This window comes from Monodon monoceros, unplaced genomic scaffold, assembly GCF_005190385.1.
Source record: "Monodon monoceros isolate NGI ecotype Baffin Bay Population unplaced genomic scaffold, NGI_Narwhal_1 Super_Scaffold_12, whole genome shotgun sequence".
NCBI lineage: Eukaryota > Metazoa > Chordata > Mammalia > Artiodactyla > Monodontidae > Monodon > Monodon monoceros.
The window spans coordinates 120,750,240-120,772,629 of NW_021703768.1; the positions used below are offsets into that span (position 1 = coordinate 120,750,240).

Below are 22,390 nucleotides of genomic sequence, written 5' to 3' on the forward strand. Positions count from 1 at the left end.
CTCCTGTATGCAAATGACTCCATCTGTGATCCTGTTAAACATTCGTTAGTTCAGCAGAACCTTGCCAAACTGCCACATTGTCTCTTCTTCATGACAATTAACATTTGACAATTAACTGAGAAATGGGGAAATAAACATAGACTATGAACTCATTTTAAATAAAGTGAATATTAAATAAAACACAAACCTGCGAGTTCATTAAGGTCCTGAAGAACTTGCCAGGAATTGCTATTCCCTCCAGTGTGATGAATCACTAGACTATGAACTTTCCATCAGGACAGGGGAAAAAAAAAGTACAGAGAAAGTGAAGAAATGTGCGTTCTAGCGCTAATTTTGCTTTGGGGTTGGGCTTTGGACAAGACAGCAAATTTCCTGAGATTTTAGTTTCTTCCTCTATAAATTAGGTTTTTGGACTAGGCTCTCCAAGAATCTTTCCAGATCAAATAAACTACCTTTAATTCATTCATCCACTTAATAAATATTTATTGAGTATCTACTATGTGCTAGGCACTGTGTTAGGTCTTTATAGGTAATCGTTAACAAGATTAAATCTTTGTTCCACTGGAACTTTTAGTCTGGTGGCAGAGGTAAGCATCACACAAATGATTATGCAAATAATGATTCAAGTGTGCTTACACTAAGTGTGATGAGGAAGGGCAGGGTAGTGTGAGTATATCTACTTGGAAGGCATTAGAATAGTCCCAGAGATCAGGGAAGGCTTCCCAGAGGAAGTGATGTATTTTCTTTTTGCGGTACGCGGGCCTCTCACTGCTGTGGCCTCTCCCACTTCAGAGCATAGGCTCCGGACGCGCAGGCTCAGTGGCCATGGCTCACGGGCCCAGCCGCTCCGCGGCACGTGGGATCCTCCCGGACCGGGGCACGAACCCGCGTCCCCTGCATTGGCAGGCGGACCCCCAACCACTGCACCACCAGGGAAGCCCCGGAAGTGATATTTGATAGCTGGTATCTGAAAGATGAGTAGGAGTGGCCCAGGGGAAGAACTGTAGAAAGGCTGATCCAAGTACAGGAAAGAAGCCGAGTGCTTGAGAAACTAAGAGTAACCAACGAGGGGCTGGGCAGTCATGTGAGCTGAGGTTAGAGAGGCCGGCTGCAGCCAGTCAAGCGGAACATCATAGGCCACAGAGAGGTCAGCCTCCTTCAGTGGCAAAGGGAAGCCATCCATGGGAGCAATCTAATTGGAGGTAAAAGATTCACAGTAATTCTTTTTTGTGTGTGTGTGGTATGCGGGCCTCTCACTGTTGTGGCCTCTCCCGTTGCGGAGCACAGGCTCCGGACACGCAGGCTCAGCGGCCATGGCTCACGGGCCCAGCCGCTCCGCGGCACGAGGGATCCTCGCGGACCGGGGCACAAACCCATGTCCCCTGCATCGGCAGGCGGACTCTCAACCACTGTGCCACCAGGGAAGCCCAATTCACAGTAATTCCGATTAAGGGAACTTTCTTTTCTCTATCCTTACCTCCAAATTGTGACAGGCCCTAGTTGGCAAGGTCTTAACTTGGATCCTTCTGGATTAACAATTACAAAAGCAATATTATCATCTGAGGCTTCCCTAGGGTTCTTGACTAATTCCACATGGGCCCGTGAACGTCTCACACCTTGCAAAAGTTTTTTGCACATTATTGTGATATTCCAGCAAAGAACATGCTGCCGGAACCTTTTGCAAACCTCACTCATGTGGTTACAACTCCAATGCTCTCAGGCAGTATGACCTTTTATAAGAAGAGCAGTAGACAATGATTTGAAGGAAGTCAGCGCCTAGCCTACGATTTGGACTCCATATAGCCCAACTTCCCTATTTCTCTCCTTTTCTTTGTAAAGGATTTAATAGATACCATTTAGAATTTGAGGTGAATTTAAATTGTGTGCTCCTTCTTCCAGGGGTATGGCATTCTAGATTTAACTCCTATTGTAGACTGAAAGGCTTCATACTCATTCCAAGAGTCTCAGAAAGCAGTCAATAGGTGGGGAAGAAATTGTGGATGTTTTGGGGGGTGGAAGGTTGGGTTGGGTTGAGAATCTTTTCAAGTGTGCTTGTGTATACTTTGACTGTGTGTCACACTAACCATGAAGGATGTAGGAGCCACTTGGATAATGGCTATGGCTATGATTCCCTAACAACAATCTAGGCATTTTTTTTTCTCTTCTACTCTAAACGAAAATATTATGTTATTTTTTTCTGTGTTAAAAAAATGCAGTCCTTCCACTGTACACTGAAAAATGCTATGTACTGTTGGTGTTCCTGATGACTGACCATAATAAGCCAAAGCAATTTTTGGACCTGAACTTTTCTCTGGGAGTGATTAGGGGTTCACAATCAACATTACTTGTCACTACACTGTTACTTTAACCATCTGATTTATAGCCAACTAAACAGCTCACATAAAAGAGACTGGGAGAAAAGTAGGCAATAGGAAGTCTAGGCCCCTTATTTCATAGAAGAGTCATGGAGTTACAGAACTGGGTTACTAACTGATACTGCAGCAAAAAGTCCAGTGTGTCTGATGATCTGCTTCACCATGGAGGTCACCCAGTTAGTGATCAGTCAGGAAGCTCTGCTGGAGATGATGGTAGTGAAAAGCTGCATATTCAGGTAATACAGTGAGAGTAGAGGTAACAGAATCACCAAATTCTGCTGTCTGGGGCCATATTGAAATAGTCTTTAAGAATTATCAGTATAAGGAAGAGATGGTATAGTATAGAATAGTGTTAGTACATAGATTTTGGATTCTGACTTGACCACATCATTGCTGCCTGGCCCTGCATTACCTGTCTATGCTTGAGTTCCCTTACCTGTCAAATAGGGATAATAACACTAGGGCTGTGGTGAGCTGTGCCAGGACATGGGCGAGGTGAGTGAGGCACTCGCCTTGGGCAAAATGGAATGGGGGGGGGCCATAAAACTCAGTAATAGAGATAAATGATATTTTAATGTGATACTTTCTTAAAAATTCAAATTAAAAAAAATTCAAATTTAATGTCGAAAATGCACGATGAACAAACTAGCAAAAGGGCTGTTTTGTGATTAAATACTCTGATCTTTTTGTCTTTCTGAGGTTTTAACAAAAGGTACAGTCACATATTCAGCCTTTTCTCTATACTGCTGTTTGGGCGGCTGTTTCTGACTTTTAGTATCTTTTGCCATTTAGAGTGTCTGAGAGTTTTCAAAATCATCCAGTCTTGATATTGACTTACAGTTTACTTACTGTATTTTGTTTTACTTCTCCCACGAGAATTTAATCTCTGTGAAGGCATGGATTTTCTAAAAATGTTTATGTTGAAATAATTTTAGATTCATAGAAAAGCTGCTAAGCTAGGATAGAGAATTCACATATACCCTTTACCCAACTTCCCCTAATCTTAACATCTTATGCAAAACCATGGTACATTTATCAAAACTAAGAAATTAACATCAGCATAATACTATTAACTAAACTACAGACTTTATTTAGATTTCCCCAGTTTTTCCATTAATGTCCTTTTTCTGTTTCAGAATCCACATTGCACTTAGTCATAATGGTTCTTAATCTCCCCCAGTTTGTGACAGTTTCTCTGTCTTTCCTTGTTTCTCATGACCTTAATAGGTTTGAAGGATACTGATAAGATATTTTGTAGAATGTCCCTCAATTGGGGTTTATCACATATTTTCTCATGATTAAACTGAAGTTATGAATTTTGTAGAAGAATACCAGAGGTAATGAAAGCACTTTAAAAATTGTATTTTGATCATTAATGTTTCCTCAGCATCTAGAACAGCACCTGGCACACAGACAATAAAATATCTGTCAAATATTTGAGGTGGAATTTACTTGCATCTACCTGATGATGTGGCTAAATACAGACATACAAAGTTTTTCTAAAGAAAATATTTGTAAAATACTGATGGCTTCTAAAGAAAATTAACTCCCCTGAGAAATCCACTTAGCTCCCAAGGCAAGGTGGGAAATCCTGTTTCTAATTAGCTCTAGGTCATTGACTGGCAGAAAACAAACAGGTGACCCAAAAATGTAAGAAAGCCAGCTTTAAGTGCAAGGTACAACATTTGAAAAATACTAGTTTCTTTCCTAAATCATGTAATGTCTTAACCAAGAACTTGTAGAAAGGAAGCAGTTGGGTCCTGTTTTTGCTCTGTATCACTAGCATCCAGCATCTTACTTATAAAGTGGGTGCTTTATAAACATTTGCTTAAACCCAGTCTACATGATCAACAAACTATATAAGGAGATGCCTACTGGCCCTTGGCAGCTGCTCCTCCAAATGATAGAGCACCAATTTCACAAATTAATTTTGACTCAGACAAATATGCATTCAAATTCTAGCTCTAGTATATGGCAAATCTCGGGGGCTCTCTGAGCTCCATTTTCTTCTTGTAGAAAAATGGAAAAAGCCTTTTCACCTTTGTTGTCAAGCACTAAACAAAGTGACGTTTTTTAAGTGCCTAATGGGAGTCCTGACATGTAAGAGTCCTTCTTATCTTTCCTCCTGTATCTTGTCAGCATCTCACCTGCTCTGCTGGTGGCCACCGGAGGCTTCTATCACAATAGATCACTGCTCCTCAAAAGGCAGACACTACTGATGGACAGAGCAGTAAAATATACTTGTTAATTTGCCACTTAGAAGCTGCATGATCTTGGATAGGTTATTAACCAAACTGTGCCTTTGTTTTTTTTATTGTATGATTAAGATACCAGTAACTACCTCTAAGGGTCAGGGTGAGGATTAAGTAGGAACATGTACCTAAAGTGCTTGGGACTCTGCCTGAAACATATAATAAATACTACTTGTTATAATGGGTTGTTGCATTTGGTGCACAGGGCAGGTGATGGTAAGACATATGTGAGGGAGAAGAGGGAAAATAAAACCTGATTTATTATGAAGGAAATAAAATGCAATGAATATATATATCATCAGAGAAATTTTGCCTGACTCAATAGCTAACCCTAAACCTTCTGTGATTTTACCTAAATAGTTAAGGCATAGAGGGAGGAAAGAGGACAGCGCTCAATTATAGCATTTCCAAAGGTTTAGAACATGGTTGTTATCCACACCTTTCCTGTAAAGGGCCACCAAGTAAATATTTCAGGCTTTATGGATCACATGCAGTCTCTGTCCATGTTCTTCTGCTTTCATTTTATTTTGTCTTTTACAATTCTTTAAAAAATGTAAAAACCATTCTTTGGTCCAATGGCCAAGATTTGCTGACCCGTGGTAAAATCAGTTACTATATTTTAGAGAAATTTGAAGAAAGATGTGACGAATAGCTGAAGTTAAAGGTGAGAGCATAACATATTTGCTGATAAGTGAGAGAGAGAATTGCAGAATGGGTGGTTAGACTCGTCAAAACCACAGAAAAGTGGAAAACCCAGAGTCTAAATCCAAGACCCGGTGAAACCTTTCCACACATAGACGTCTTGGGACTTATTTATCATGAAAGCAGTAGGAAATTTGTTTGGCCAAAGCTGCTTATGACTATTGGAAGATAATTCCCTGTGGGCCTCTTGGGTTTCTGCACATCTTGCAAGTAAGGCCCTCATTGCCCCTTTGTTCCAGGCTGTCTTTTGAAGGATATTTGTATAGTGAACAGCCTTGTAAGACAGAGATAGTGTCTCCCTCAAGAGCAAAGAACATGCATGATTACCTCATATTATAAAAGATCTGGCTTCCCTAAACTCAAGGTTCTTCTCCTGTAACACACCCCACTGCATGAGCAGGTATCACTGACCCTCTTCTTGATGCGAACAAAGGCCATGAGTAAAAAACTGTCCTTCATCTCTTACCCGGCAGTCTCAAGTCACCTGTCAACATCCATGAAACTCTGGCAGGTTTACTTCTTAGCTTGCACATAGGGAAACATTTCAGAGTTTTTACAGTTTTTGACAGTGACAGAAATGGAATGCAAATGAGGAACAACAAACTAATCAAAGGAATCATTAAGTAAAAGTTACCCTTAAAAAAAGCATTTAACAAAATCTTAAAATGGTGTGATGCACTGAAATGGGAAAGAAGGTGGAAAGAGATGGTAAACAGTGGCTTAGTCTGTTTGGGTGATGTGGGGGAATGTAGCACATCTACCCTGGCTGTCTCTACTGAAATTCTACCATTCTTCAAAGTGTTTTCAAATACCACACTACCTGGAAGTGACCTCTTCGTCAAAGACCGGAAATTTACACTATCTCCGTTAATACTAGTGATTTCACAGGCATAGTGTCTTATCTGAAATGACAAATCCACAGCTTCTAGCAGTGTGCTCAATAAATGTGTATGTTTCACTTATTTAGCTATGTATTATGGTTATTTTTGCAGTCTTATGTAGACTGTATGCTCAATGATGGCAATAATCCTTTTTTATTTGTCTTTGCATCCAAATTAGGTGCTTGTTATGGGCAGAATCGTATCCCCTTCAAATCCCTGTGTTGAAGCCCTAACTCCCAGTACCTCAGAATGTGACTGTATTTGAAAATAGGATTTTTAAAGCATGAATTATGAGGTCATTTGGGTGGGCCCCAATCCAATATAATTATAAAAAGAAGAAAAGTAGACACAGATAGGTACAGAGGGGAGACCACATGAAGACACAAGGAGAGGATGGCTGTCTACAAGCCAAGGAGAGGGGCCTCAGAAGAAACCAACCCTGCCAACACCTTTATCTCAGGCTTCTAGCCTCCAGACTGAGCGAAAATAAGCAAATAAAAAAGTAAATATCTAGCGTTTAAGCCAAAGTCTGTGGTACTTTGTTACGGCAGCTCCAGGAAATTAATATAGTGCTCAATTCTTAGTTTCTAAACAAATGAACTTCTTAAGGAAGCCATCCCTGCTTCTGGGTTAGCTATCTCTCCTATTTATTGCCATAACAGCTTGTACTAACTTCTATCAGATCACTCACCTACCACATGGCATTGTAGTTATCTCTTTATTATTTATATTATTACATATATTATATATCATTTATTACATCTGATGCAAGTGACAGAAAATGTGATTCAAACAAGATGAAGCGAAGTGGAAATCTACTGACACTTCAGTAGATCTAGCTTCAGGCATATTTTGATTCAAGGGCTCAAATGACATCATCAGGGCCCAATCTCTTTCTATCTCTTAACTCTGCTTTCTTCCACACTAGCTTCATTCTCAGAGTTCATGTGATGGAAAGGTGGCTGCCAACAGATTCAGGCTTACATACTCCCAGGTTCAAGACCAGGATAAAAGGAGATAAAGCTTGTTTCTCAATAGTCCCAGCAAAATTCCCCAGTTTGCATCTCTTTGGATCAGGTGATATGCTTGTCCCTGAACCAATCAGTGTTTGGGGGGGGGGGGGGGATGCAGTGCTCAGGCCAGGAGGGAGTCAGATGCCCCACCAGGAAGTCAGAGGTGGAGTCAGATACCTGATACCCATGGGTGGAGGGTGGGAAGAGAGGTGCTCCCAGGGGAAAATTGAGATCCAAGCGAAGGGAGGATGGGTGTTGGGCAAGCAACTTGCTTGTTGCTCCTATATGACTGTTAAACTCTCAAGGACTAGATACCCCAGTATCTCTCTAGCTTCTGGACCCAGCAAGGTTCCCTGCATATAATAATAGGCACCAGTAAGTGTGTGTTAAATAAATGAATGCAGCACATGTGGAGCCATCAGGTAAGGGAAATTTCCATTCCTGCTGCAACCAGGACAGAGTGCCTGGGAGTCCCACTCATCTTCACATGTAGAAAACAGCCTGCAGCCTCACAGTCCGAACCTGGCCTGGTGGAGGAAATGGCCCTCTTCTCTTCCGCAACAGACCAGCCTAGTGAGATTGTGCATGCTGGCTTTGTGGTCAGATTCTCTTTGGACACAGAGGGGTGGGTGAAAATTAAGACAGAAACAAATGCGGAAGGCGTGGGGACAGGATTCTACCCTAATGTTTCCGTTCTTCACTTCAGCCAGCAAGTGGGAATTGCATCCGATAGGTTACAGAACCACCTAGTGGTCAAAGAGCATCGACACCAGTAGTGTAGACCTCAGATGGTGTGTGTTGCAGCGTAATGACCGGCATCCAGGCCTGGGGGGGGTGGTGAAATCTGTGGTCACTGAAGGGTCTCCTGAGTACCCTCCGTGGCTTCCACTTTTCTCCTACTTTTGGGAATGCCACTGAGAGCAGAAATTTGGGATAAAATGAGCCAACTATATCGGCTTTTCATTTCTACTTTTGTCCCGGAGGTATTTGGGAAAGGAAAGGTGTCACAATGACCAGGAAGACTGCAAAGCTGAGTGAAAATAGCAGTGCAGCACTCTCTCCTCACGCCTGGTAATCTGTGGGTGCAGAGGTCACACGAGGGACTTTCCATTTCTACCTCATATACTTTCGTACTGCTTGCTTTATAACATCTACTGCTTCTGTAATAATAATCATAAAAGAGGACATATTTAAACATAAAGAAATGGATGTCATTTCATCAGGGAGGTTCTCCCTGACGTTCTAAGAGCAGAGTGTGGTCTTCCTGCATTAATCTGTTTACGGATCTTCCAAACATGTTTTTCAGAAATACAGCTGGCGTTATGGGCACTGACAGTGGCTTCGGCACTAACTGGGGCTAGCTTGTTCAACTGGGAAGTTGACGCATGGGCTTCATGACCCTGAGCACTCCAGTCTGCCCCAGAGTGTCTTGCTTCCGGCAGTATGAGGCTCTAAGCGCCTGCCCTCATCCCCTGCAGTGTCTGGGAGAAGTAAGGCTGGCAGATAAAGGCGAGACGATCTTCCATTTTGCTAATGGACATGCAGCCATGATTCTAAATGCAGCTGGGTGGCTTATGATGCTCTACATGAAGATTCCTAAAGGTTTTAGGTCATAAAATATGTAGAACAGACTTACTGACAGTTACATCCATGGTATTTAGAAAAATATTATCCAAGTTATATTTGGGAAGGTTAACTTGAGGACAAGTGGATTGGAGAGGAAGAGACACTGGCTTCCAAGATACCAAGTAGGAGAGTGTTGTAAGGGGATAATTGCTATGATTATTGCCATGGCAGTTTCTTTCCTAACATCAAATCCTCAGTGTGCCTATTATAGTGCCTGGCAAGGCATAGGTGACTAATAACCACTGGTTGAGTAAATGCTTGTGTAAACCTGCATGATCGGTTACAGAATTGTAGTGAAAGGGGGCAGAGGAGAGGCATGAAAGAATGCAGAAGACTTATCTAGTACATAGATGTAAGAAGCTGGGGAGAGAGGAGATCAAATAATGACCGCAGTTTTGATCGTTACTGGAACTGCTGTGAGAGAGAGAGGGATAGGTGAGGCAGAGACTGAGAGAGAGAAAGAATTGTGGACTGTGGAGAGGCTGCCTATCAGAGCAGAGGGGAGAGGAAGGAAGAAGATGAGTTCCATTCATTGTGCATATGTTCAGTTTGAGTTGACAACGGGACATCTTAAGGAAATGTCCAGGGCTTCCCTGGTGGCGCAGTGGTTGAGAGTCCGCCTGCCGATGCAGGGGACACGGGCTCGTGCCCCGGTCTGGGAGGATCCCACATGCCGCGGAGCGGCTGGGCCCGTGAGCCATGGCCGCTGAGCCTGCGCGTCCGGAGCCTGTGCTCCGCAATGGGAGAGGCCACAACAGTGAGAGGCCCGCGTACCGCAAACAAACAAACAAACAAAAAAGACATGTCCAGCAGGCAGCTGATAATAGGGATTTGAGCATGGGCGAGAGGTTAGTGTTCGGGATAAAGATCCGGGTAAGTCTAACATGGAGGCAAGAGCGGACTCTGTAAGAGCAAATGAACTGCCTTGGAGGGCAGGATGTAAAGATAGAAAATCAAGGGCCCAGTTGAGTTCTGAGGAATGTTCCCTGTTTCAAAAAGTGTTGGGAACATTGAAGAAACTTGCAGACGATAAGCTTCTCCAATTGCCAGTTGAATCCTTACTTACTAAAGGCCTGGTGAAATTACTTGACATTTTAAATGTAGACTACAGAGAGAGTCATTCAGAGTCGGATATGAAGGAGAAAATCCTTCTGAGACATACAGAGGGAAGAAACGATTTCCATTACTCAATTGTTCTCTGTTTTAAAATTCTCGAAAGCAACAAAAATCAAGGTACTTCAGTTAAAAACTTTGAGCTAAAGTTTTCTCTCGTTCTAGCTCATTTGAGTGTACTTTTCCCCCTTCTATTTTTGCTTTGTCTCCACTTTGTAAAGAGGTTGTTTAAACCTGTGCATCAAATTCTCACCAAGCAACCCAGCCACTGAGGGAAAACCAAAAAGCAAGTACAGTGCATTTATAAGAGCTTTGCTAGGAATCAATGGGAGGGGAAACCAAAGGATGCTGTCCAGATCAGTGACCCCTGCACACTGGGAAAAGTTAATTGGCAAACAGCACAGGAACATAATGGGAGGACCAAGAGTGGCTCAGGCAACCTTTTTAGGATGAAAGGAGTATACCTTTGGCAGTGACCATTTTTCACTTCCTTGCTTCCCAGAGGCCTTCTTCTTATACATTAACAGAAACAGTACCTTTCCCGATGTAATCAAACATGTAGCAACAAGAGAGAGATGGGATGGGGGAGCAGCTGAGCACAATCTTTGCCTTGGGTAATGCTGAGGCAACAAATAGCTTGTTGGAGGACATGCTGAACTAAATATATGTTCTTTTACTGATGCCAGAGGGAACGGTTTCTCTATCAAGGATGCGTGTTTGTGTGTGTGCAGGCGTGTGTGCGCTATGTGTGTTACCAGCATCGATTTGGGTGGGTAAATGGAAGCACGTGATTATCCCATGGTGCTGCAAGAATGACGGAAACAATACACTTTTTAAATAAGCAGATATCGCATGGAGGCAGGACCCAGATGCTTCCTTTTTGAAGGAAACTCCCAACAATACACTGAAATCCACTATCAACAATGAAAACACGTTGACAGAAGAGCCTAGAGATTCTCAAATCAAATTCTTTAAGGTTTATAACACTAGATTCAGCTTATTAAACTACTGAAAAGGGGAGAAATTAAAAAGTAATCATTTTAATTATCATGTTTGTATCAAGTTTACCAACTTAATATCACTTAGCTTGTTCTACTGTAATTAATCCAATAAGTGTACAAGGCAAACAAATTAGATTTATAGCACTGAAGCTAAGTGGAAATGAGATATTGCCCAAGTGCTATTACAATAAATATGGGTTGTTTCACACTCCTTCAAATTATGCTTTAGGACTTTCAACCATTCATGTTATTCTTCAACTGTATAAACCTCCACGACAAAAAGAAAATTCCAGTAGTGAATCTCATCAAACTTATGTTCAGATGTGCATATCGAGTTGAGTAACCAGGCACCTGTTTTATTTGAGCCAAATTAAATATATCTCATTAAGGAAATGTTAACTAGTATGCAAACACGGAATGCATTTTTGAAAAAACAGTCTCTGTAATGAGGTACAAACATTATGTGACTTTGTGAATCTGTCCCACAGAGCAAAAACCATGGTCGAGATTCATATCATTTAAATGGCATAGATTCTCCCCAGGTCCAGTTAATAGTAAATTATATGTAAATGAAAGGAAATACAGATCTGGCACAAAAAGAGAAAATCTGTATTAGAGATGACTGGATTTTTTTTTAAGTAATAACCCCTCACTCAGAAAAAAAAAAAGAAAAGAAAATTGTATGCAAGACCACTGGTTCACCGTTCATGAATAATTCAAGCAAATTAGGTCCCAAGTAATTCCATTCACAAGTGTAAGAAAAAAATTGTCCAAGTCCCCTCCTCATATTTCTGCATTATTGTTGCTGAGGCTACTACTGACCATGGTAAAATATACTACCTACTACCTACTGCCTGCTTTCAGTTTACAAGACACCAGATTAAGTCCTTAGCATTCTTTTGCCCAGTTAATCCACAGAGCCTCATGAGCAGATGCTGTAGTTATCCCTGTCCTGCAGATGAGAAGACCGAGGCCGAGAGGGGACATTTCCACAAGATTCTCAGATTACAAAGCCTGAGCTCTTAACCAATACATTTTCCCCTGACAAATAGGTTTTCAAATGTGGAGAAGAGTTTGTGCAGGATTTTGGATACAGCTGAACTAGCCTACTCTTTGAATTAGTGCGAACGAGGCCCTACCCCTGCTTCAGTCGATCTGGCCTGGGCTCTGGTTTTCCCCCCGCCCACAGGATAACCAGCTCCTGAGCATACATCTACGTTTGTTCTCTAAAAAATAGCGCCCTGCGTGTGCATACCCCTTTGAACTCTGTAAAGCCATTTCACATAAACGGTCTCTTTTGATCTGCCAGTGAAGTGAGAAGAGAAACCATTTTTTAATCCCCATTTTAAAGGCAGTATAAAACAACTTTATTCAAAGTCATATCATGGGTTAGGAGCGGAGCCAGAGGTAGAATCTGATTTTTTGCCCTTCCCACAAGTAGCTTCCTCTTCTGCTTGGCCCTCCATGTGAGGGAACATATATATGTAACTGCATATACAACCTAACTGCCAAGCCCAGAGGAATCCTCCGGGAGCCTGCTAAACAAAGTAACACGTAGTAGGGACAGAGCTTCATGTTCTCATATAATCTAGAATTTAGAACTAGAGGCAGACATCTCTAGCTCATTTCAGACCAAACCAAAAGTCACTAATCCAAACCTCAGAGAGAGAGCTCAGCTTCTGATTTGTTGCCAAAAAAAAGCCCTTTGGGAGAAGAGGCAAAACTTTAATTTAGTTATCAGTTCATACAATGCTGTGTATGTGATATATTTTTTCTAGTTTGTCCGTAGGATTGAATATTAATTATAAAGCAGCATGGATCTTTTTCAAATGTCACCATGTTTTCAAGTTTTCCTAACTACTCTCTAAGTCAAATCACGACTATGCTCACTATTAGCTGTATAACAATTGGGCAAATACTTTGAAATTTTAAAATAATCTAAAACAGTGACAATAATAACACCTGCCTCACTGAACTGTTGTAATCTTTAAATGAGATATGCATGTGAAACATCTGGTGCGGTGCTTGGCAAGTACATTTTATGCATGTGACAAGTACATTTTAGTTGTTGATTTCACTATGCAAAGCATTTTAAAATGCATCTTTGAAGCCAAATACACAAAGAGTAATTATGCTTTTGTCAAGTTGTTTTATCTTGAAGTTAATAAGACTCATCGCCTAATCAAATGCATCATTTAACTGACAATTTATATCATTGATTAATTTGCATCTTAATGAAGGATGTGAGGTGACGGCGACAGAGCTTACCAAGTCTCTTCCCTGCATGAGTTTACTTCGGCTTTCTCTTTACTCTTCAAGTTTGCTTTGATCGTTAGAATTTCACTGGCTTGTGAGCTCCTTGAAGGCAGAGGTAGGTGTTTTCATCTGCATTCTCTCACAGAATCCACCACATGGTTGCCACGCAGTAAACAACACTTGTTGAACATTGATTTGATGCCGGGAAACTAAAAAATTCATCCAGTAACAGAATTTATGTTTGCTTTGAGATTCCCACTGTGTTTGGTCAACAAGAGTACCCTGAGTTCTCTGGGATCTTAATTCTACTCTTGGGCAGGCACTGCTTTCTTCTATTCTGAGCAGCTCTTATAGCACACACAAAAAAGGGGAGGGAGACAAAAAGAGAAAAAATAAGGAAAGAAAAATGAAAGGGGGCATTATGTGCAGTGGTTAAGAATCCGCCTGCTAATGCAGGGGACACGGGTTCAAGCCCTGGCCCGGGAAGATCCCACATGCCGCGGAGCAACTAAGCCCGTGCGCCACAATTACTGAGCCTGCACTCTAGAGCCCGCAAGCCACAACTACTGAGCCCGTGTGCCACAACTACTGTAGCCCACATGCCTAGAGCCCGTGCTCTGCAACAACAGAAGCCAGAAGCCACCGCAACGAACCCTGCGCACCGCAATGAAGAGTAGCCCACACACGCCGCAACTAGAGAAAGCCCACGTGCAGCAACAAAGACCCAACGCAGTCAAAAATAAATAAAATAAAACATTTAATAAAAAGAAAAATGAAAGGGAAATAAGGAGAGAGCAAATAGGGGAGGAGAGGAAAAAAATGAATTAATGAATTTTACTTTTTACCTTTCCCCAAATACCCTTCTGTATTATATGATCTTTCCTTTTTAATTTCAATTTATCTTTTTTTAAAATTTAGGTATAGTTTATTTACAACATTGTGTTGTCTATCTTTTATAATGAAAAAGAAAAATGTATACAGCTGTTAATTTCTATATTAAAATATTTCAATCAAAATGGTAACATAAATTGAGACCTGATTTGCTAATTACAGCTATTATCCATGTTTTGGAGGTTCCTGGAAGTTTTGAAGTTGCAGAGTAGACGGGAAGGAACATGATTTTGAAATTAGACAGACACAGCCCTACAGCAATGTGTATACCTTGTCCAAGTTACTCAACCCCTTTGCACTTCTATTTCTTCATCTTTAAAATTAATATGTAAATTACTTAATATTAATAAATTCTTAATTAATATTAATACTTAATATTAATCCCCCTCTCAAAATTATATGAGGGTCAAGAGCACAAGCTCTGGAGTTAGGCTCAAATGATGGCTCCAACATTTGCTAACAGGGTAACCTGATATGAACTTCATTTTCCTTATAAATATAATACAGGTATTAATAATATCTACCTCATCAGGTTGTGAGGAAGAATAAATGAGATAATCAGGAATTCTACTCTGCACATTAGTAGACTTGCATAATCAAAATATATACTCAATTATTTTTATAATTTTGTTAATACAAATATTGTGGAATTTTATTTTCCCTCTTGGTGTGTAGATACATACCTATAATATATATGTGTGTATATATATATATATATATACACACACACATACACATACATATATGTGTATATATATATATACACATACATATATACGTATATATATACACACACACATATATATATATGTAATATCCTTGATTTTGCCTGCTTCTTGGCCCACAAAGCCTAAATATCTATTATCCAGCACTTCACAGAAAAAGTAGTTTACTGACCTCTGGCTTAGAAGATAGGAAGTCATACCATCCCAAGGTACTGCTTCCACTAAGTCATATATTTTCTATTAATGAAGCCGATTCCATGTGGGTAAGAGCAGGGAGACATGAGGCTAGAGGAAGGAGGGAAATGTAGACAAATTTTAAAGAGAGCTTCTTTTCTTTATTGGGAAAAAAAGGAGGTTCTTTTTTCCCTTCCATTCTTTTTAAGTCTAAGTGAGAAGAATGCCTTATGGTTAGCTTACCAGTACCCTTCTTGGACACCTATTAAATAAGTGGTGATGGAACAACGGGTGATGCATATGGAAAAAAAAATCGGATCCCGACTTCATATACCAGGTGGATAAAAAAAAAATGTTTTAATGTGAAAAGCAAAACTTTAAAATCCTTAAAATATTGAGGATGCTGTTTGGCTTTGGGATAAGACAGATACAAACCGTCAAGAAGATGTGGCACTTAAGCCTTATGTAGTCCTAGGAAGACCCTTGCACACACGTATACAAGGAGACACACACAGGATCGTTCACAGACTATTGTTTGTAAAAGCAGGAAACTGGACACAAACTTAATGTCATCAGTAGAAAAAGGGATCAATACATTGTGATATGTTAATGGACTACTACATGCTAGTAAACAGAGCTTCACAAAGTATTCACACAGGTGAATCTCACAAACTTATGAGTGAAAAAAGCAAGTTGAAGAGTAAGTCAGTATTATGTCATTTATATAAAAGTCAAAAACATGCTGAACAATACTACATTGTTTTAGAATAGGCACACATGTAGTAAAAATATAAAGGAATGCTGAGAATGATAAGCCTAAAATTCAGAATATTAGTAACTTCTGCTGGGAAGACATGGGCTACCATTAGAATATACACAGGGTATTTCAACTATACTTAATGTTTTTACATTTCAACCTAGAAATACAGTACATAGGTATTTATTATATTATACTTTTAAGTCTTACTACATATATCATGCATCTTATAGCTTATTGCATTATAGTAAGTATAAAAATCAAATTATTAAGAAAGAAGCCCTAAAACACCCTTTCCTCCATAGGCATTACCTTTTTAGAGAGCCATGCTGGTTTTTCCTGTATTTCCTACGTTGCTGAAATGGACATAATTGCTTTCCTCAAGAGTACCACAGCTTATATTTTGTCCAAGACATATTACTTATTGAACTAAGGAAATGGCCACTGGACTTTTTGAGAAGAGTCATGTAATACCCCGGGAGGCCAGTAATAATACAGATGAAAGTCCTTGGTACCTTGAATTAGGTTATTTTTATAAGACTGAGAGGAGCCCTGATGAACCAAAAAAAAAAAAGGAACTACTCTAATGTTAGAATATCAAACGTGCCTGCTTAATAATATTTTCCAATGCAATTAGATTAGAAGGACAAAATATTTAAAAGCCAAGATTACATTAGGAGTTATTGGGGCAAAATCATATTTTCTTTCTAAGGTATAGTTAAAAATTCCAAGCAATTCAAGGGGTCTGGAAAAGAGCATCTAGTTATCAATTCTCTCAGTTAAATGAAATATTTGTGCCAGGTGACAAATATGTGTGTGTGCTATGCTTATTTTTTAACAAAGAAATCACTCCATATATACTTTCACATAGCCTGATAAAACTAGAATATATATAGGGAACACTTTCATATATATATGTATACACATATATAGATGACTATATATATTCTTCTGAAATATAATTGAGATTTTATTACTTCAAAAACTACATGTATATTTATATATTTTATATATTAATACATAACATTATATATAATATATACAATATAAATTAAGTGTTGTGTGTAAAAGTTATATATATATTTCAGAATTGAAATGTGTCAAAGAATCTAATACAACTTTATTTTATAGAGAGAAAACTAAAGCTCAAAAATGACAATCAAGATCTCATCAAATTATTAGCAAGGTTAATGCTAAGATACGTATTTTTCATTCTTAGTTCTCAGTTCAAAATTGTGCAAGAAACATGTCATTCTTAGCCACACAAAAAGTAGTAAATGTGGGTCACTGTTATTTACTTGTCATCAGATACATGAAACATGAACGTCCCGATCCGGGCTACACAATGAAAGAAAGATGTGAAGAATCTTCTCACTAGAGAAGAGTGCAAGGGCAATCAGAAAATCAGTTGAGAGAAAAGCATTAAGGCAGAGAAAACTCAGCTTGTAAGGAGGAAGCCAAAGAAGGATTTTGCTCACAGTAGGCACTTAATGGCTTGGAACTGCATTCAGTGGGGAAAGCTCATTGAACAAGGGTGGGAAACATTCCCCCAGTTATTGAACCAGAAAAACCTCAAAGCAAGGGCCTATTCCTCCCCACATCCCTTGCAAAAAGATATCCAAAATATTTTCCCCATCACTTAGAGATGAAATATTCAGTTCATTTATTTTGTTAAAGAACTGAGAATAGGCAACATAAAACTTTGATATGCACAAAATGCTAAATACATCTCATTTCCATTTCTATATTAGAGTCAGTTAAAGTTTGAATAAACATAAACTGAAGACTGGGTGAGACGACAAAAGGATAGAGGCAGAGTGGTAAGGATAGAAGCTATACCCTGGGCAGTAGCTATATTGTTCCTCTTTAAAATGCTGATAAAACTGCCTACCTTCTATAGCTTTTTAATTGTCCGGATTCATAGGTTCTGCTCTGAATCAGAATATTATAATTGCCAACGTGGAAAAAATGATTTTTGGAGCAGTACCAGCAGCCAGAGCATGCTCAGCCCGGGGAAGAGATGAAATGAAGCCCATTAGAATGGGTCTCTCTTCCATGGATACTCTCTTCCAGATCTTGATCAGGGACCACAGCTACCCAGCTCTAGTCTTAAAGGATGGTGACCTGATCCCATGTCCCATAAAGAGACAATAAGAAGACCCAAGCTCTAATTGCAGCATGAGCAATTTAAATCAGCGGCTAGAAAAATTTCCTAACCTTAAGGCTGAAATGGATTTCTGAGAGGTTTTGCAAACTATTGAATATTACCAGAATTACCTTGTGTTACGTGAATATTTAAAAAGTGCTTTAGAATTGAGTTTCATTATAAAATTAATTAAAAAATTAACATACCTTTCCACTGTTTACCTTTTTTGGTACTGCTTTTTTTTTTTTTTTGCTTTTATTATTTTGGTTTACTGATATATATATATATTTAACATCCTTATTGCAGTATAATTACTTTACAATGGTGTGTTAGTTTCAGCTTTAGAACAAAGTGAATCAGCTATACATATACATTTATCCCCACATACCCTCCCTCTTGCATCTCCCTCCCTCCCATCCTCCCTATCTCACCCCTCTAGGTGGTCACAAAGCACCGAGCTGATCTCCCTGTGCCATGCGGCTGCTTCCCACTAGCTATCTATCTTACATTTGGTAGTACTCACTGCTTTTTACACCATGTAAGTAGGCTTTATTTTGATACACTAAAAATTTCATATTGATGTCTATACGACATAGTATAAGTATTAAAACAAATTCCCTAGCACAAACTCTCCAACCTTTCCCCTGCTGATTCTCTTAAGGCTCCAGACTCCCCTCTATCGACTTCAGTTCAGTCTTGACTTTCATACTCTCAATTCCCATTCTGCCTCTAGCTGGGTCCTGGTTAAGACAGAGGTTCCGTGGTTTGTTCATAAATGATTATCTCTTACTTTTGTGATATAATAAAATAAAAAACAGGAAATCAGTGTGACTTAGGTCAAATATTAAATTCTCAGCTCGGTGCTTTGTGACTGCCTGGAGGGGGGGAATAGGGAGGGTGGGAGGGAGGGAGATGCAAGAGGGAAGAGATATGGCAACATATGTATATGTATAACTGATTCACTTTGTTATAAAGCAGAAACTAACACACCATTGTAAAGCAATTATACTCCAATAAAGATGTAAAAAATAAATAAATAAATTCTAATTTTGGTTCAAAGTAGATGATCAAAGATAGCCACATTTAAATACCATTCACCTCATTGGAGATGCAGTTCAATCTTTTATTAAACCACAGAAATGACTGAATCTTTTACAGAAAAAGCCAAAGCCATGTTATCCCACTAGGAAGACTGTGACCTAGACCAGCATCAGAATAGAATATGATCTGAAGAGATGATAAAAATTGAGTCTGGTTAAGCATGACCTTGCGACAGACATAAACATCCAAGGAGTATCTGAACTGGCATTTAAGCTAGGGTATGTTGGTCAATATGAATGCTCATGTAGTGATTAAAATGTACCACATTTAAACAGGACAGAAACAGTGTTTTTTAAAAAGTGCATTATTACAGGCATAGAACATTATAAATAGAATGCCAAAGCAAACAAATGCCCTCAAACACAAAGACAAAAAAAAAAAGCAGAAGGAATGCATTTTAAATCATTCTATTAAGAAATTCAACACTTAAAGCTCAATAAAAATTTATGTAACTGATTTCTGCAGATATCTGAATTGGAGATGTTGATTTTAGGCTTCTTTTTAACTGCTGCTGTGATAAAATTTAATTCTTGAGAATTTAAATAGGAACACATTAGGTAACAAGGCCTAATTTGAGCCACTGTCAGATCATACTATACATTTGCTCTTATCTCAAGGGATGAATATTGAAAAAATTTAAAGCGCAGCAGAGTTAAATGTTCAAGGATGTCCTGAAATGACTAAATTTTATAGGCATACAGACCCACTCAAGGTGAGATTTTAAATGGGTACATTTCAAACATTTTTTTTTAAAGCTATATAAAAACACTGACCTAAAAATGCTGTTGGAATGACTCTTCTAAATGGGCAAGAAAAAAAGCATCTCACTTTGAATGAAGTCTTCCATTCTAATGCAGAAATAATTTGAGGTGTGGGTATGACATCATACTTTTAGCAGTATTCATATTCCACTGCTTAAGAGCAGAATAAAAATGTTGAGATAATTGAGAACCAAAGAGCAATGCCTGTACAAACGACTTGCATGTTTCAACAAATCACAGAAAACTATATTCACATTAAACAAAACTGTTAGGGAATAAAATTATTGAAATTCTCAGAATTTAAACTCTGAGTTTAAATAATGATCAACCTCAGCACTGTTAAAAGCAAATGTGACACTCCAATGATGAAAGATGCCAATACAAATGCAGCACTACTTACAATTTTTAAAAGAAGGTACAAAGATCCCAATTGTTCAACAGTAGGGAACTGGTGAAGTAAATTTAACCACTCAAATAATGATATTCAGCTATTAAAAAGAATGAAATTTCAATGTTCAACATAATGATGCCTATAATAGATTGCTTAAAAAAAAGAAGTTGACTTTGAAAACAATATGCAAAGTGAAAGATGCCAGAAGCAAAAGGCCACATTTTATGCTTCTCCTTGTATGAAATGTCCAGAATAAGCAAATCCAGAGACGGAAAATAAATAGCAGTTGCCAGGGTCTGGGAGGTGGGGAATTGAGAGGTATAGGGTTTCTTCTAGGGGTGATGGAAATATTCTGAAATTAGATAGTAATGACACTTGTACAACATTGTGAATATACTAAAGCAACTGAACTGTACACTTTAAATTTGTTAAAATAAATTTTATGTTTTATGAATTTTAATTCTAAAACAAGGCACATGTATGTGTGTATTCATATGTATAGGAGCCACTGGGGGAAAGGGGGAGGGGAAGAGGGAACCTGTGTGTATGGTCTGATAAAATGCACACCAATCTATTTGAAGGGAGTTGTGTGGGGAGTGAAATCTGAGGCGAGGGCAGTTTTACTTCATTTTGTTTTCTCTGGGCAAAAGTACTATATTGTTTTTCCCTCTATTGAAGTCCATCCTAAAACTTTTCTCTTGAACTCTAAAAATACCGATGTTCCAGCAGTTTGTTCTTCCTCCCATTCTCTCCCCATGCTTTAAAAAGAATTTATTGACATAATTTACATATCATGAAATCTACTCATTTTAAGTGTACACTTTAATGATTTTAATAAACACAGTTGCACGACCATCATCATTCAAGAAGTTCCATCCTGCCCATTTGCAGTCAATCCCCACTTCACCTCCAGGCAATTACTGATTTATCTCTAGAGATTTGTCTTTCCCAGAAATTCATATAAATGGAATCATATGATATGTGGTCTTTCACATCTGGCTTTTTTTTTTACTTAGCATATTTTCAAGGGTCATCCACGTTGAAACATCTTATCAATAATACATTCCTATTTACTGCTGAAGAGAAATATTACTTTTTACTATAATGATATGTAATCATAAAAGGAAATAAAAACATTCCCATTTTGAAAATTAAAATATATAAAATAGGGCTTTTATATTTTTTAACATCTTTATTGGAGTATAATTGCTTTACAGTGGTGTGTCAGTTTCTGCGGTATAACAAAATGAATCAGCTATACATATACATGTATCCCCATATCTCCTCCCTCTTGCGTCTCCCTCCCACCCTCCCTATCCCACCCCTCTAGGTGGACACAAAGCACCGAGCTGATCTCCCTGTGTTATGTGGCTGCTTCCCACTAGCTATCTATTTTACATTTGGTAGTGTATGTATGTCCATGCCACTCTCTCACTTCATCCCAGCTTACCCTTCCCCCTCCCTGTGTCCTCAAGTCCATTCTCTATGTCTGCATCTTCATTCCTGTCCTGCCCCTAGGTTCTTCAAAACCATTTTTTTTTTTTAGATTCCATATATATCTGTTAGTATACAGTATTTGCTTTTCTTTTTCTTACTTCACTCTGTATAACAGACTCTAGGTCCATCCACCTCACTACAAATAACTCAATTTTGTTTCTTTTTATGACTAATATTCCATTGTATATATGTGCCACATCTTCTTTATCCATTCATCCGTCGATGGACACTTAGGTTGCTTCCAGGTGCTAGCTATTGTAAATAGAGCTGCAATGAACATTGTGGTATATGACTCTTTTTGAATTATGGTTTTCTCAGGGTATATGCCCAGTAGTGGGATTGCTGGGTCATACGGTAGTTCCATTTTTCGTTTTTTAAGGAACCTCCATACTGTTCTCCATAGTGCCTGTATCAATTTACATTCCCACCAACAGTGCAAGAGGGTTCCCTTTTCTCCACACCCTCTCCAGCATTTATTGTTTGTAGATTTTTTTGATGGCCATTCTGACCGGTGTGAGGTGATACCTCATTGTACTTTTGATTTGCATTTCTCTAATGATTAATGATGTTGAGCATTCTTTCATGTGTTTGTTGGCAGTCTGTATATCTTCTTTGGAGAAATGTCTCTTTAGGTCTTCTGCCCATTTTTGGATTGGGTTGTTTGTTTTTTTGATACTGAGCTGCGTGAGCTGGTTGTAAATTTTGGAGATTAATCCTTTGTCAGTCGC

The 22,390-nt window shown here is 39.0% G+C and overlaps 1 protein-coding gene across 1 annotated transcript in view; it reads right to left on the minus strand.

Annotated features, from left to right (window-relative positions):
• Positions 1–22,390, minus strand: part of YIPF5 (Yip1 domain family member 5) — a 59,779-nt gene that overhangs the window by 18,951 nt on the left and 18,438 nt on the right. The gene's annotated exons all lie outside the window — the stretch shown is intronic.